Source organism: Lampetra planeri, chromosome 19, assembly GCF_965212315.1.
Source record: "Lampetra planeri chromosome 19, kcLamPlan1.2.h2, whole genome shotgun sequence".
Lineage (NCBI taxonomy): Eukaryota > Metazoa > Chordata > Hyperoartia > Petromyzontiformes > Petromyzontidae > Lampetra > Lampetra planeri.
In genome coordinates this window covers 9,166,477-9,184,455 of record NC_136125.1, presented here as the reverse complement: position 1 = coordinate 9,184,455, position 17,979 = coordinate 9,166,477, and the positions used below count along the sequence as shown (strand labels likewise).

General features: G+C 51.5%; 1 protein-coding gene across 1 annotated transcript in view; it reads left to right on the top strand.

The window, feature by feature from the left end:
* LOC144724079 (neuronal migration protein doublecortin-like) overlaps positions 1-17,979 on the top strand; it is a 65,279-nt gene that overhangs the window by 31,749 nt on the left and 15,551 nt on the right. The gene's annotated exons all lie outside the window — the stretch shown is intronic.

Below are 17,979 nucleotides of genomic sequence, written 5' to 3'. Positions count from 1 at the left end.
GTAGATTTGAAGATAATTCTAGAAGGCCGAAGTGAGGGGGGGGGGGCGAACTTCCCCGGAGCTTATCTGTAATCTAACCAATACCTCGGCCCTAGGGGAACCGTTCGCCAGCGAAAGCTCCCCCCCACCTCCGCCTCCCCTCTACTTCCAAAGTTTGGCTGCGATGTTGACTGTGAGGTTTCCTTATTTGTGGAACTGCCTCGGCACAGCATCGGCTCGATAGCTCCGCGCAACTTGGGGGGGGGGGCGGGGGGGGGTGTGGGGGCTGGCGGACGCAAAGCCGTGCGAACGAGTGGGATGATGGTGTTGGTGTGTACTCCACGGGAGAGGCGTTGCGATGGACCACACGCATGCACGAGGGAATCCCCCAAGCGCGAGCTTGCGTTAGAATTTATGAGATTTACGTGAGATTTAATAAGTGTCGAGAAATTCTCATGCCGTCGGTACCACACACACAGTCGCCTCGTCAAACGCTAATTCGACGCCATCTGCCGTGCGGGTTAATCGCAACGGAGAACGATCGACATCCAGCCAAGACGAATCTGTGGAGTGTCGCGCGTAGATTCTTGTGCACGTCCACCGGGCAGAGGGGGAGGCGGGTTTGCTCGCTGACGCAGAGAGAAAGACTTCTTAAAAGACGAGTTCACTCGACTTGACGTGTATTGGCCACCGCCCTAAGAGGTTTCCTGAAAGCGATATAATGAAAACGTACCGTGTTTGAAACGCGCAGTGTTCTATTCATAGCTCGTTTTTCTTTTTTTTACAAGGATATGAAATCATAGCAGATAAAAGTTTCTTGGAAAAAGCTGTAAAAACCTTGTCTGATGCTTGAAGGCCGTGTGACTGATGGGAATAAATTGGGTGGATGTTCTGCTCAGCTGCAAACCGAATGAGTCGGGTGTTTTTTTTTTAATCTTTCATATTTTCCATCTCCACGTGGCATCATAACGTGATGCAACGGCGCTCTGAAACGTGTCCCGAATGCCGCGTGAGCGTCCTTGGCTTTGTTCGATGAGCGACGTTTTAATGAAGATCACTGCCCCGCGATCCTGTGTCCGTCTGTGTGCGTCCGAACGTACGAACGTGCGCACGTGTAATTTCACGCGAATTAAATAAAAACCCAAAAAAATTCCCCCCAATTTTTTTGTCAAAGGCACACGTCCCAAGCTCCCCTCGCCGCCGCGGAAGCGATCAATCACGTGGCAGCCCCCCGTCACACCCACCCCCCCCTCTTTATGTGGGGGAGACCCCCACGGCAATTGGACAGCAGCTGGGGTGCGGGCCCTCTCCATCACTCGCCGTCCTTCACCTCCCCTCATCGTCCCGGGACGCGGCCCCCCACCCGCCACGCTATAAAATCACGCCGCCCCCACTCCTCTCTGCGGCAGGGCGATTGTGCTGCCGATCCGTCTCGTGGGTCCCGGCGAAAATGCCCTTTTAATGCTCACCCCATCGGCAGCAGCAGCAGCAGCTGCATTGCCGCTGATGCGGTGATGGTGTTTTTTACGGCGTGGCGATGCCCTGTAAGCACACGATCGCAGCCAAGCGTTGGCAGTGGTGTTGGCATGGTGTGTGCGCCAGGCTTAGGTGTGATCGGGGAAGTACTGAACGTGTAGTCGTGCCAACTGGAGTTCATGGAATGGACCCAGGTGTTAGGGGACATCGGTGAGATATGGCTGGTAATTGTGCCAACTGCACTTTTGGCAGTGCCAGCTTGGTTTCTGCATCGCACTTGGGTCGATGCCGCAAGTCAACCGATGCTGTTGGAGGAGGTTGCTCCTTCGCTACTGCTCCCATCTCCCCTACTGGGCCCCACACCTTCTCAAACTCCCTTCCTCCAGCCGTCTGTGCTACCGACTCCCTGCACCCTGTTCAAATCCAGACTTCGGATCGTCAACTTCTCCTCCACCCACTGAGCGGCCGTGTCGTCGATTTAAAAAAAAAAGTACAGACACGTGACTGAAGCTTTCGTGACTGCAGGAATCCATACTCTTTGGTTCTTTCGGTAAAGTCACGTAGGTAGAAAATCAAAGAAATCACGACGTTTCGATCGCAACACAAGCGGTCGTCCTCAGGCGGGAAAAAATATAATCCAGAAGTGGAACTGCGGGATTCGATTTTTTTCCGCCTGAGGACGACCGCTTGTGTTGCGATCGAAACGTCGTGATTTATTGTATCTTCTACCTACGTGACTTTACCGAAAGAACCAAAGAGCACGTGCCCCTTCCTCCACGCCTATGTCTTGAGACGCCGTCGCGTTGAGACGGTGGACAGGCAACTCGCGCGAACCGCGCCGTTTATTTTGTCTTGTCTCGCTCCTGACGTCCAGCCGGGGGGGGCAGGGGAGGGGGGGCAGGAGAGGGGGGGCAGGAGAGGGGGGGCTACTCAGATAAGACTGTGGGGGAGGGGGGTGGGGGCTACTCAGTGAAGACTGTGGGAGGGGGAGGGCGCCGCCTCCGTTGCCGTCGTTTCTGCTGCGCCGGCGGTGCGCAGGGAGGGGCTGCTCGCCCCTAACTGGGTCTGCCAGGCGCTCAAACTTTTTTTTCTCCCGCCCCCCCGCTCGTCGTCCTTGGGGTCACCTTGTCCGGCTCACAGTGGGCGAGGAGGGGGGGTGGTCGGACACGGACTGGGGGGGGGGACGCGGCGACGGGGCTAGCTGGAAGTGTTATTTATTTATTTAGACTGCCCGCCGGTTTGTTGGTGTCCCCCAGCAATTGTGGTGCTTGGCGCACGTGGCCTCATTGATTCTATTATTTGATTGCCATTAATGTGTTTTTGGGCGAGGGGACCGCGCAACAAGCCGCGCGTTGTGGGTTTCGCAAAGCGTCCCGACGCGTTACGATGTCTTTTTGTTGGCTGACCTACATTTAAAAAAAAAAATCTAATTTTTTTTTTTACGATTTATTATTGACTGATGGGATTCTATTGTAAGCCAATGCAAATAGAGCGAATGTGTACTTCATTTAAAGTCAATTAAACCGCAGGCTGGGTGGGCGCCGCGGTTAGACCACACAACTCCTCAAATCAAAAAGGGTTGCGAGTTCAAATCCTGCTCATGGGCTCATTCGGCCATTCACCCCTCAATGGTCGATAAAAACAATAGTCACTTTAACATGGTTCATCATAGAGGCTTTTTGGTTAGACCGCGTGTATGTGTACACGGTCTAAGCCAATTACCTTTATAGCTAATGACGACTTGACACACTTCCCTTGAGATGGCACTTCATTGAAGACGCGTTCACTTGACACAGGCGGAGACCCCCACCGCAACAGCCCCACGTCTCCCGCGCATCTCCCCCTTATATACCGACACGAGGCCACGCCCCCCTTCTCGAACCTTCTCGCTGACTCTGGACGCTCGCTCCACCAGCAGACTCCACCGTCCTCTTCCGTCACCTGACCACGCTCCCTTCTCGATCATTCCCGTGGCCACCAGTCCCTTCGCACTCACAGCTGACTCCCCTGTCATTACCTCCCGTGGCCACCAGTCCCTTCACACTCACAGCTGACTCCCCTGTCATTACCTCCCGTAGCCACCAGTCCCTTCGTACTCACAGCTGACTCCCCTGTCATCACCTCCCGTGGCCACCAGTCCCTTCGTACTCACACCTGACTCCCCTGTCATTACCTCCCGTGGCCACCAGTCCCTTCACACTCACAGCTGACTCCCCTGTCATTACCACCCGTAGCCACCAGTCCCTTCGTACTCACAGCTGACTCCCCTGTCATCACCTCCCGTGGCCACCAGTCCCTTCGTACTCACAGCTGACTCCCCTGTCATTACCTCCCGTGGCCACCAGTCCCTTCGTACTCACAGCTGACTCCCCTGTCATTACCTCCCGTAGCCACCAGTCCCTTCGTACTCACAGCCGACACCCCTGTCATCACCTCCCGTGGCCACTAGTCCATTCGCACTGCAGGCTGACTCCCCTGTCATTACCTCCCGTGGTCACTAGTCCACTCACACCACATGTAGACTCTACTGTTATTACATATGGAAAGCCTACGTGTTTAACACACTTTAACATTGGACTACGTACAACAACTTGTTGTGGGTTGACTGCCTGAGATGACTGGTAGTTGCACCACCGTGCCAACTCAGCTGCATTTAACCGCCGCTGGCACTCCGCTCGTTGTTGTGAGCGTCGCTCCTCCGCCCTCTGTCGTTGTTGACGGGCGACTGCCTCCAACAAGCCCGGCGGCATCCTTCACGGACCTCCGGTCTTGACGCCACTGTGTACGCAGGCTCACAATGACACAGTTATGTTTTTGTTGATTACTCGTAATTACTTGAATTGTCCTTTGAATCGTGTCTCGTCGAAGGATTGTGTGGAATGCAATCGTTTGTTGGAACTTGCGCTTCCACGAATGTCTCCGTGACTATGCAGCGCAAGCCTCGTTGGGGGCACCGCATGCGGTTCTTTATGGACTGCTTCGTGACGTTTTTTATTAACCCTTCCCCATTCCGATGACGTACGTCATCAGTTTTTCTTCTGCCGGTACCATTCCAATGACGTACGTGTACGTGATGTACACGTACGTCATCGAAACAAAGATATTTTTTTAAATAAAAGAACTTTATCGGTACCGAAGCTTCCACAAGGCCATAATGAAGGCGTGTGGCACAGTTTAGCACGAGCTATCGTAGAGTGCGGCCGTGTCGCTGCAGTTCTCTGCGGTGGGTACAGTGTCTTTAAAAACAAAGCGGCTATGCCTCTCTAAATACAATTATCGCTGAGTCGCTTGCGAGTTCTGAGATTCAGCGGTGAACGGGACCCCCACCCTGCAACTAGCAGACGTCTCGGAACCACCGCCTCGCAATCACATGAATCGCAGCTCTTGAAATACAAAAACAATTTTACCCAATTCGAAAAAATGTCTCAAGATGGCAAACTGATTTCTTTGGAACTGCTTTTTTGTGTTTTGCTTGTTGTCCTTCCCCCCCATCACCCAGCACGGTTGGCCACATACAATGAGAATACAGTTCAAAATAGTGAATTGCACACACACACAACGGCTCACAAGATTTGGCCTCTTGAGACCGGAGCAGCAGAGGCTGTTCCTGTGATGTTGGCCTCCGCTGTCACTGACGCATACCGAGATGCCCCGGAGCGCCGCGCAGGCATTCATCCTCCGGTGTTATCATCGTCGTCATCATCCCACAGTCAATTACACACTTGCCACGGCTGCATCAATTTACTTACAGCAATACATTGTGTGCTTTGTGCTATAGCTGTGGGCGTTTATTAGCGCAATAATTTAAGGCTTTGGCATATGTGTGCATGTGCGCGTGCGTGCCAATTTGTGTGGGTCAGTGTGTCACTGTGTTGAGGTGCTGGCGATTATGCGTGCGTTTTTGTGTGTGTGTGCTCGCTGACAGCACTTGCCCCATTATCCTGTGTAGGCTATACCGGGGATCTTTGTCTTTGTGAGATACTTGTTTGGCAGTGTAGAGCGGTGGTGCAGCAGTTTGCACGCTGAGCTATGAACCCGACGACCCGAGTCCGATTCCTGCTCATGGCCAACACCAGTTACGATTATCTGAACCGGTGTCGCTCTCCCCGTGGTCGCGTGGATTTTTTCTCCGGGTCCTCCGCTTTTTTCCCTCCGCATTTCGAATCAACGTGCATTTAGAGCATTTGGCTGCGATACATTTCCACGCGATAAGCCACTTCGTTGAGCTATCATTTGTGGCCAGGTCGCTTCTGAAAAAATAGCTCAATGGGGTTTACCTAGTAAAATAAAAACGCGTTTAGTTATGTATTTCCGCTATACGTTATTGTTATAGCCATCGTACATGCCGCGTCTTGGATAACACGACAGCGGTAATGAGCCCGTGTGACCTACAGCTTATAAAAGTGTGACGGTTGGAGCAAACTGTGACACGAGCCCAGGTATGCGTGCATGTATCGTCGGCGATTTCCTGCTCGAATTAGCATCGAGTCGGTTGTCCATCTCCCATTTGCAGGCCTCTGAGCCAGTGGTATAAATTCCACATTCCTATGGTGGGGGCGAGTTCATCCCATCGGGCAACCACTGCCCACTTCCTGACAAAGTGGTACTTGTTTTATCGACCCCGGAGTGATGATGGGTTGAGTCAACCCCCAACCAGAATGCAACCTTCCCATTGGGAGCTGCTTGCCCGACCGCTGAGTGTGTGCGTGTGTGCGTGTGTGCGTGCGTGTGTGTGTGCGTGCGTGTGTGTGCGTGCGTGTGTGTGCGTGCTAGCAGCACTTGCCCCAACATTCTTGTCAGACTCTACGAGGGGATCTTTGTCTGTGTATACTGTACGGCATTTCATTATCGTGTAATGATGTGTCATTTCATTTGATTGTTATATTTGTTCTGTCCAGAAGCTTGCCCCTCCTCCACCAGGAAATTCAATTTAATTGTCCCCATTTCAGAGTGACGATGTGAGCACGGCTCACCCCGTGGCTGAAAGGGTTACATCACCTATAATGAATCCCAATTGAGAAGAATAAAACATCACACGCGTCATTATTTGATACATTTATTGTAAACTTTAAGAATCCTTTTTTGTTGTTGACCTCATGAATCTGTGTCCATGTTTCAGTTTGTCGCCGCGCTCGCACCGACATGAACCTCGTCGCACAGCTCGTTCTCCGATTTGTGAACGTCCAGCGCATCCTTTCCCTCGTGTTCTTTGCGATGGCGCTGGTGACAGACTCGTCCGTATGTTTGTATGTGTGTGTGTGTATGTCGAGAGCGGTAGTGTAGCGGTTAGCGCACTGCGCTATGAACCTAGCGACCCGGGTTCGATTCCCGCTCGCGGCCAACACCAGTGACGATTATCTGAACCGGTCCTGGGCCCTCCCCCAGGTCGACTCAGCCTGAAATTAGTACCAGGTGTGGTGTGTAAACATCGCCACTGGGGAGACAAAGGCGGTCGGGCGTGGTGCTAGCCACCCACCCCCCCTCGTGTACCGTTCCGGCCTTCATAGGTGCTCGCTAACAGCACTTGCCCCTACAGTATGTTAAGGCTATACGGGGGATCTTTGTCTTTGTATGTCGATCCCTTTTCACGCCCCGTATGTTCTAATGTACGTTGAACTTCTTTTGCACCGCACGTAGCCAACCGCGCCGCTAACCGAGCGTCGCCATTGTCCCAGCGTTGAATGGAGCCGTAATCCAATTAACGAATCTGCATATCAATTCATATTTTCCCTTGCACGGCACAAGGTGAGCAGGAGGGATAAAGAGAGGAGAGAGTGACCGAGAGAGTGAGTGAGAGAGTGAACGAGAGGTGGGGGTTTACATAAAGCAAAGTTATTTTTTTTTTATTACGAAATGATGAACGAAGCAAAGTGCCGACTACACCGAGCATCTTCTTGTTTCCACTGATCGTAAAAAAAAGGAGAGAGAGAGTGGAGCCAGCGATTCATTTGGGGACCCTGAGGGTGCCAGCGTGCAGCCCCACGGGCCAGGAGCCACCAACTGACTGCACGCTGGAACGTAGTGGGGACATTCTCACGACGGCAACGTCTTTTTTTTTGTCTGTGGCCGAGGTCGGGGGGTTGTGAGTCGTGGTCCGTGGGTGCTAAAGATTTGAAAGTTGGTCAGAGCTTTGGAATTCCTGTTTTATTTTATTTTTTCACGTAAAAAAAAAATGTGTATTTAACGATGGAAAATGGTTGTGGCTGGGTTTATTTCGCGTAACCGGAGATGTTGGGGAAAACCTGGCATAACCTTGAAGTGGGCGGCGAACGTGAACCTGCGAGTGAGTGTTTTAGGCTTTCCGGGGTGTTTGTTAGAAAAATAAGATTCGTTAATGGGTGGATTGTTGTCGCAAGTGGTAAGTAACGCTCCTGCCTATTCTGCATGGATTTCCTCCGGGTTTTCAGCTTTCCTCCTTAAAGTTAAACATGCACTAACATTTGCGCTGGCTAAATATCCCATTGTAGCAGGAACCATCTTGGGAAAAAATAGTCTTCAGACTCGGTCTGGCTTTCCTGGGTAAATAAGTCATCATTATTATATTGTAACAGGACAGCGATTTGATTTAATGGGGCCCTCTGAAAGCATCACCCCTTTTTTTTAACACAGCATCACGGTCCAACAACCTCCATGGCTCCCCAATTAAGATGCCGGCGCTGTGACGGCATCGTGTAGTTGGCACGCGCATGGAGGGGACAATTCGGCGACGTGGGAACGCGAAACCGGGGGCTGGGAACTCCGGCGGGGGAAAAAAAAAAAGAGATTTTAAAATCCGCTACCTTACCTCGACGTTCATTTTCACGCATCGAGCGACACATTAAAAAGTTCCACGCCGACCCCGCTCGGGGAACTTTGTGTTTTTGATTCTGCAACGCTCTTAACCTCCACGGGGATTCGGGTGAATAAAGCGGCGAGACTGGTAGGGAGCTACTGCACCGCTGCCAACCCCTCTGGACGACAAAACAAGGGGGTCAGCGCGAGACATCGATGGACATCAAAGCCCTTTTATGTTACACACTTAAATACGTTGAGGCCAGCGTTCAGAGTAACCCAAATATTTAGGCCGTGCAATTATTTTATAAGCATCTTTATTCTTGAACAAATTTTTACTGCGTGGCTTTTTTTTTTTGTTCCCACGCCTCGTCTTTGAGTTGTTTCTTATCTTCCGTGCCTCCTCCTCCTCCACGCGCGTTCCACTCAAACGCGACGACGCTCATTAGGAGCGACTGCCAAAGCCGGCTTCACTCGCTTCTGGAGTGGTGAAGTTCAGCGAGCGAGCAGCACTGCCCCTCCCAGTGGTCTGTGCAGACACGTCTGACAATGGGGCATGTGTGGGTGCGTGGGTCTGTGTACACGTGTACACGTGTGCTGTGGGTGTTTTAGCGGTGGCAGAGTGGTTAACGCGCTGGGCTACGAACCCGGCGACCCGAGTTCGATTCCCGCTCACGGCCAACACCAGTGAATATTATCTGAACCGGTTTTGGGCCTCCCCTAGGTCTGTGCAGCCTCAAATGAGTACCTGGTGCGGGTGTGTAAGCATCGCCACTGGGGAGACAAATTCTGGCCTGCCACCCCATCATGTGCTGTGCCGGCCCTGAAAGGTGCTCGCTAACAGCACTTGCCCCAACAGCCTGTTAAGGCTATACGGGGGGTGTTTGTCTTTGAGCGAACCCAATTATTTTTATTTACAGCTAGGAGACACCCACAGAATTATTTAGCATTCTCACGTTACAACGTCTACAACCCCATTATGCATTGTTGAGTATTATGGATAAAATAATAGTCAAGCACTAACCCCATTCTGTGTCTCCACACTCCACACGTACTCACATTGTGCTTCAGACCAACATTATCCGGGAACATTTGTTCGAGCGAGCAACCACCCGGGACCTTATTTTTTTTGCGCCGTCCCACGTATGGCGTGGCAGCGGTGATGAGTAATCACAGTGACAAACAGCGGGTCACCGCGTGCATCGGTGAACGAACCAATGATTCACCGGGCGCCCCCTTCCCCCTCTCCCAAATTCCCGTGGTGCGTTCGAGGTCGCCCGGTGGCTTTTGAGCGAAGTTGTGGGCCCTGTCCCAAAAGCGCTTCCCGGATTATCACGGTTGGCTACGTACGGTGCGAACGAAATTCAAAATGCGTACAAAGACCGAAGCCGGAGGATTTGTCCACAGCTCCGGCTGTCCTCCTGATGATGCTGGTTGTAATTACTGACGAAACGTCGTACTCCAATTGTAAATGTTCTGCATTTGCTCTCCAACACACCGGCGTGCTGAACTAGCAACGAATTGCCACGTTTTGTTTTACGTGACAAACCTTACCCGGCTGGTGGCGGGTTTAACGACACGTTTATATTTCATCAATCTAACCCAACAACCTCTATTACGGATGACTATCGGTCGCGAAAGCCTACGTGTTAAACACACGCACACAGACACATACGTGTTAAACATCCTACGTGTTAAACACACGCACAGAGACACATACGCGAGGCGAGTCGCACTCCGTCTCATCGTGAAGTGGACACGGCTGTCGGTGCGGAGGTGGATGCCCACTCCTCCCCCATCCCCGCCCAATTCACCCTCTCTCTCTATCACCGAGTCGTTTATCCAGCTGTGAGGTGTGGCCAATGCTGGTGGCAGATCACATCCCCGTTACGAGCAAGCGAGCCCAGCGAGCGTGGATTTCCCTTTGTTTGCCAAGGAGGGAGTGGTGTTTTTTGGGGGGGCGGAGATAATCGCTTCGCGACAACGTACGTCGCAGCGAAGCGAGCGAGGCGTGGATTTGACAAACTGAGTCGAGTGACAGGTCCCGGGCCCTGCTAAGGAACACCGCTACCGTTCGAATTGACACCAGGCCCACTCGGGTGGAAATCGGACGAATTCGCTTTGTCACCCGAACCAGGATGGTGAAGGTGAATTCAGATTATTTGGTTCTTTCGGTAAAGTCACGTAGATAGAAAAATAATAATAACAAATAAAGTGAATACAAATAATTTTAAAAATCAAAACAAACACCACGACGTTTTTTATTCACTTTATTTTTTTAAATTATTTTTCTATCTACGTGACTTTACCGAAAGAACCAAAGAATATGAATTCCTCCAGTCGCGAAAGTTTTAAGTCAAAATATAAGGTGAATTCAGTTTCGCCCATTGACTTATTCCATAAATAATCCACTTTTCAAAAAGCGTCAAAATATCACCCCGCAAAACGAGCACCCCATTTGAATTATTGGCGGTGGTTTTGAAATGTCGGCTGTAAGGTTGCCCAATGTTGTGGAACTTTGCCCGTGCATCGCACTGCGGACACATCACATGGCCACGCTTACACACGTGACGGAGGTGTGACCGCATCGGGGTTTGAGGGAGTTGTGGGGGCGGTTCCTGTCGAGAGCCCAAAGGCCCCCCACCTCCCTGTCGAAGACTCAAACCCCCTCCAGCCTTTCACGTTTGTTTAGAGTTTGTTTAACATTGACTGTGTCACGCCCCCCTGCCACCACCCAGCCCCCCCCCCCCCCTTGTGAGTTTCTGTAAGCCCCCGACTTTAAACAAGGTCCACGCTACAGGGCTGCCTCCGCTCGGCACCTCTCGTTGGGGTGCAGCTGCCATGGGATCAGGTGCAGCTGCCCTGAGTTCCATTATCCGTGAATGGATTCCGCCCCTTGCAGCCGGGGCCACGAGAGAGCAATCGGTCACATTGTGAACGGGAGGAGGAGGAGGCAGGACACCACGAGGCTCCGCTGATCGATGCCTCGGCTGGCAACGCCGGGCTTGCTGATGTAGTCTCCGGATTACGCCACCCCCTACCTCTGATTCGCGTGGTTTGCTACGTACGGTGCGGAAGAAGTTCAACATACATACACACATGCCATCTATATTTTATATTTATAATTTAATGCACAGGTTAACGGTGCCTGTTATGATGAGGCGCTGCGGTGGCGAGATGTTAAATGCCTCGCCTAGTATACAGGAGGTCGTGGGTTCGATCCCAACCCTGGCACCTGCTGTATATTGGAGTTTGCATGTTCTCGGGTGGTTGCTGCGTGGTGGTGTTGTTCGGCGCAGTGCCCGACGTCTCGCTCCACATGCGGCCGGGAGCTTCTTCAGAAACTCCGTTTGCGGCACGCGATTCGTGGAGTAAAACGTCGGACATCACGCCGAACGAAACAACACACGCGACACAATCAAATCGGAGAAAAACGCCGAGTGAGTCAGGACACCCACGCCAGCCGACGATGGCTTTGCCCCGCGCCTGAATTTTTGGGTGCCTCTGGCGGGAGGTACAAAACAGCTCAGCCGAGAGATTTGTCTTTCGGCCGTGAGTTCGCCATCTGTGACACGTGGCAGTCGCGACGCGGTTTGTTGTGTTCACGGTTGCACTGGAATCTTACGGCCGAGTGCGTCTCATCGGGGGTAGGCTGTCTGTGTTTACATAATCAAGCGAGGTTCGCGGCGACTAAGGAGAGCCAGCAAGCCTGTGGGCCGAGTGCAACTAAATAAGTAAAACCCGCGTGAACAACAAATACAACTTTAACGTGGATTCGTTCGCTCGTCGCCTTTGCCAAACCGAGGGCCATGTGCAGGGTTTGATCCGGGGGCGAGTGCTGCGGCGTTGATTGAGATTGAAGAATGCGAGCAACGGCGATGAAAAGCCCGCGCCGGAAGCTTACTTCTATTTTTACGTCCCATTTTTTTTCTTTCAATCTACCCCGTTATGTCGAAAAGACCCAGAGAGAGCGAGAGAGAGAGATACATCGGAGTGTTATTTCAGCTGGCCAGAGAAGAGGCGAGCCCTCGCGTAATTTGAAACTCGCCGCGGGCGCGCACGATGTTGCATTAGCGTCGGACGCAGTCGCTCCGACACACCGCGACTTTGTATTTTGCTCCGACATAAGGTGGCGGTGGCTGATTAGTCGCGAATCGATTGCCCTTGGGGGGAGACTGCGCACGGCAAACGCTCTTTAAACCCGTTAGATTCCACCCTGTCCTAATTACCCCACAATCACACCGCACCTTGAACATCTGCCAAAACAAGAAAATGCGCCTCGTAATGGCTTGAGAGTTATATTACAACGACCACTTTACACACTTTTATTGACCTCACTGTTTCTGTTGTTGTTGTCGTATCCTCAAATATTGTAACTCAATTTTAACCCACTTCCCAATGTGGTATCGACTGCGAACTTGGTATACTTATGTCATACTGATGACAATACTATATTCTATCATTAAAATCAAATATGTATTTTTTTTAGATTATTTTTACACGCTTTCTATTAACTCACTCTGTTGTTGTCATATCCTCAAATGTTGTAACTCAATTTTAACCAACTTCCCAATGTGTTATCGATTGCAAACTCGGTATACTTATGTCATACTGATGACAATACTATATTCTATCGTTAAAAAGAAAAAAATTGATATTTTTTAACATTTTTTTAAATGTTATGTTTCGGCTTGAGTCAAATTGTCCATGCTCAACTAACGTTGGCTGTAAGTCACCACGGGCCCTTACGTTATGGCAAGCTTTGGGGCCACTTCCTCGAGTCGTAGAGTTCTGCCAATTCGAGTATGGTACATTTCATTAAAGCGTGTTTAAAAAAAAAGTATTTTTAAATATTACTTATTTAACTGATCTGCTGTATATTCTACACATCATATCCTGTATGTGCCGTGATAAATGAAGACCTCCATTATCCCACCTCAGTCCTGGCAGGGGGGAGTAGGGTTGTTTGACCATACTTCACCGTGCTGCTCAGTACGGGATGGTGAAGAAGGTTCAGATAAAACTCGGCGATTGGGGGTATCGAATTTCCACCGAGTTCGTAGCACAGCGAGCTAACCACTTCACTGACAACACAATCGTTCTTGCCCCAAAATGATACTGAACCGCGTGGCAACATTTTGATCAGAAGGGCCCTGCTCGGGATGTTCGGACAGCCGTCTGCGAAGTGGAAACAGCAGTCGCCAGAAGGGAGATGTCACCGTGGTAGGCCGATAGCCACACAGAGGCAGCACCGCTAAGATCCTGCGTTCAAATCTTGACAAAATTCGTGATTTGAAATAGCCGTTTCATTATATTGAGTGAATTCGTTTCAGCTGGGGTCACCCGATGACTGCAATGTGTTATTTCGATATGATGTATTCAATGTGGGTTTTCCCTTCATTTGCTAAATATGGTTTTGGGGGGGGGGGCAGAGGTTTGTGACGTCATATTTGAGGGGGGTCTGACTTTTGTGACGCCATGTGACGAGGGGGGGGGGGGTCAAAAATCGTCCAAAATCGCGTGACGTCATTCATGGACAGCCCCTAACAGTCCAGCTCTGACAATTAATATATTGGTTTGACTGCCATGCGACAAACGTCTATCTGTATTGAACATTGAGCGAATGCAGCCTCCCCTCATGTGAAGGGCTGTCAGAACTAGTTGCTTAAAATTATCCTTCCGTCGTCCAACCTGGGGCGAGACGGTGCCTCCCGGCACAGAGTCGCCCTGACATGACGCCGAGAGCTCCATCGGAATTGAAATGGTAGAAAAACCGACGTCCAAACGTTTCGCGCAAATCGATTCGCATCCTACTCCGCTGTGCCGCCTAGGGTTGCCGTGCGTTTCGCACGCGCCTCTCGGACACGACGATAACGATGGTGTAAATTTTGGGTCAGATTAAAGCCCCATCCCCACGGAGTTCCACTTGAATACGAATCCCTGCCGAGACGCTAACACCAACCCCCACGCTTTGCCGATCTCTACGAAGCACCAGCAGCGGCGCATCCACTCTCGTGCGCTCACCACAGCACTTATTTATTGGCCGTTTGATGTTTTTTTTACACTTTACACAGACGTCAGGCATGGTCTGGTTGGGACAGCGATGCAGGGCGACCGCATGAATCATTCACGCCACTCTGTACTGCGGAGAGAGGGAGCGAGGGGATTTGGGGGGTTTGAGACGCGGACGCTGCTGCTGCTGCTGCAATGTTGATGAGACGAGGCGGGCCGCGCTTTATGTCGGAGAATTGGGTCACGTCTGGAAGTTCGCGACGGGGTCAATCACAGCCGCCGGAGAAACAGAGCTGCAAAGAGCCTTGTGGGTTTGTGTTTTGTTTGTTCAATGTCGCAGAAAACAACACAGGCGTGCGCGCGTGCATTCACTGGCGCGGGTTTGTATGGGGCGCCCGCCGTGAATGTTTTGACAACGACCGTGCGCGCGCCCCAGTGCTGTCCCGCAGACGCGCGTCGCCACTACAATGGCAGACGGTGCCCACCGCCCGTGGCGGCGCTTCTTGTGAAAGCGTTGTCCCAGAGTCACAATGCGATGATCCTGGCTGCGTTGAGAAAGCCGCTCTCGAAGAAGCGGCAGGAGCAGCAGCAGCGGCGGAGTTGCTTCGCGACCACGGCCAAGTGGGCTCACGCAAGCATTCGCACAGAGCAACGCAATTTGGGTTTATGTTGCGTCTAAACGCAACCACTTCGTGTAAGATGCGCTACAAAAAAAACAATGGCACGTGAGCATTCAGAGCAAATAATGCGCACTTATTTACTTGTATAGTGAGAATGAGACCGACGTAGCCTGGACTTAAACAGGAGCAGGGAGTTGACAGCTCAAGTGGCTGGAGTTCCAGACAACGGGAGCAGCAATAGAGAAAGAGCGACCCCTCCCTCTCACTGAGCGAACGTCGACTGTTTGCTTCGATACAAACCCTTGGTAGTTGGTGCGGAAAGTGAATGGAGGGGAGTAGAGTGAGAGGGTGAGAGGAGGGGGGAGGTGGGTAGGGGGACAAATCCGTGGAAGATCTTGAAGATGGAGAGAGCGATCTTGGAATTGAACTGCGATTGACTTAGAAGCCAGCGGTAGCATCCGGAGAGATGAGAGTATCGGGGTCGTGTGAGCTTGTAGATGGGTGTGCGTAAGGAGTCTGGCCAGTGGAAATGTTACGTCATCTGGAGTTTTGTAGGTGCGGCATTTGGCGAGGCCGTAGAGGAGAGAGTGGCAGCAGTTGAGTCGGGCTGTGATGAAGGCACGGATGAGGCGCCACGGTGGGGAGATGTTAACTACCTCGCCTAGTATACAGGGGGTCGTGGGTTCGATGCCGACCCTGACGCCTGTCATTTTGGAGCGTCGATTTTGCTCTGGGACTTCCAGCTTTTTCCTCCACGTTTAAAAACGTGCGTTTAGAGTACTCGGCTGCAATACATTTCCACATGATGATAAGCCACTTCGTTGAGCTATCAATTGTGGCCAGATCGCTTCAGAAAATGAGCTTATATAGCTCCGTGAGTCTTACCTGTGTAATGCGAGCAAGGATTGAGGGGGGGCGGAGTCTGGGTCACGTGGGGAGTGGGTGGAGTTAGGGTCACGTGGCAGAGAGGATTTAGGGGGAGAACCGGAAGGGGAAAGGGGAGTTGAGACGGAGTGAAACAGGAGGAGGCCACGCTGGGCAGGACGGAGAGAGTGGCGCGGTCGCCATGCGGTGGGAGACGTCGACACCGTCAGCCATCGGTGTCAGACGCAGAGAGCTAGCGGCTGTGGGAGGCTAGCTGTATACGGGGCCGCAGTGAAGCTAGAGAGCGGAGCAGCGGTGTGGCTGCAAGGCGGAGCAGCAGGGAGACTGCATATCGGAGCAGCAGGGAGACTGTATAACGGAACAGCCGAGTGGCTGTGGAGAGATCGTCGAGAGGGACGCGGGCCTGAGCGAGGACGCCGTGGTAACGAGATTCTACGAACCCAATAAAGGACAACGGAGATCGACATCTGAGAGAGAGTTCTTTATTACACCTGGTAAAATAAAAATATAACACATACACAATGAGGCTCACAGCAGCGGCGGCAGCCGAGGCAAGGGAATGGGGGATGTGAGAGGCGTTGCACAAGCCGGAGGTCCTGCAGAGTTGAGATGTTGCGAAGAGAAAAACGGGAGGCTCAGAATCGATGACACCTCCAAGGTTTCCGCACAACTTTTTCGACGAAAGCACTGGCCCACAATCTTTTGGGTCTGGCGACCTGCTGCTGTGAACACCACTGGTTTCCACCATCCCACGCCCACCCAGCCATACATAGTCGTCCCTGTGAGTGCACATGAGTTGATTGAAGTGCATTGGACATGTCCTACTGAAAGGCCTGCTTACTTTTCTCATCTATCCCAATATGAAACATCCCCCGCATGATCGCTCTCCCAGCTTAAAAGTAAACACCGCACCGTTCTTGGACTGCAGTGGGTCGCGTCCTGACCTCAAACTTAGAACCTCAATTCCACGCAGGATTTGGCAATCTGCGCGAGCCCTGTTGAGACTGACGTCCGCGCTCCGCAATGCGTTTCATTAATTCCCAAAGCTTCCGTTGAGCTCTCATTCCAAAGGTTCACCTGGGCACACTTAGGGCTGGCAGACCGAAGACCTAATTTCTCACAGCTGCCGTACAATGCCGTGTTTGTTTTACGCTCGATGAATATTTTAACAATGCGATCTGCCTCTGCGAGTGTGCGCGGGTGTGTGGGTGTGTATGCGATCTGCGGTATTTTATTCTTTCGCGAGGCGTATTTGTGGTTGGGTTTTGGGGTCGTGCAAGGGTCAACCCCCGAGGTGTCCGGTTCGTTGATCTCCCTGCGTGGCAGTTGAAAGAACAAGGCGATTTTATTCAAAAATTTCCCCCGCCTCACCGCCTTTGTCCACCCAGCACAATAAATGGATGCACCACAGTCAGTCAGGCAGCAGGTCGTGTATGGTGCGGTAAAGTGTGGCCACTGCCCACCCCTTCCAAGATGTGTGACCACCATGGGCACCTCGAGCGGTTCCCTCTGCCAGAAAGTCACGTGAGCAAGCTATTGTAGAAGGGAAATAATAAAATAATAAAAATAAAACATCATAAAATCATTCTCACGACGTTTCGGCTACAACGCAAGCAGCCGTCCTCATTCTTCACCTGAGGACGGCTGCTTGCGTTGTAGCCGAAACGTCGTGAGAATTATTTTATTATGTTTTATTTTATTATTTCCCTTCTACGTGACTTTACCGAAAGAACCAAGAAGATGAATCCCTGCAGTCACGAAAGCTTTAAATCGAAATTTAAGCTATTGTAGCTTTACCACCGACACCTTTTGGCAAAGGTCCATATTTTCTCCCATCGTATTCGGCACCCGGGTATCCTAACCTGTAAAACTAAACTTTTTACTTTACCAGGTAAGGCTCACTGAGCTATACAGCTCTTTTTCAGAAGCGACCTGGCCACAAATGATAGCTCAATAAAGTGGCTTATCATGCGGGAATTTATAGCAGCCAAATACTCTCAGCGCATGATTCTAAATGTACAGGGAAAACAGGCAGGAGCCGTAGAACGTACAAACTCCATTGAAACAAGTGTCAGGATTGGGATCGAACCCACGACCTCCTGTATACCAGGCGAGGTAGTTAACATCTCGCCACCGCGACCCGCCGAGGGGTTTGGCGCATTCTCCGTCGAGGGTGCTCACACAGTTAAATGCATGTCGTCATTGCGGTTTCAGTAAAGCGTCGAAAGATTTAGGG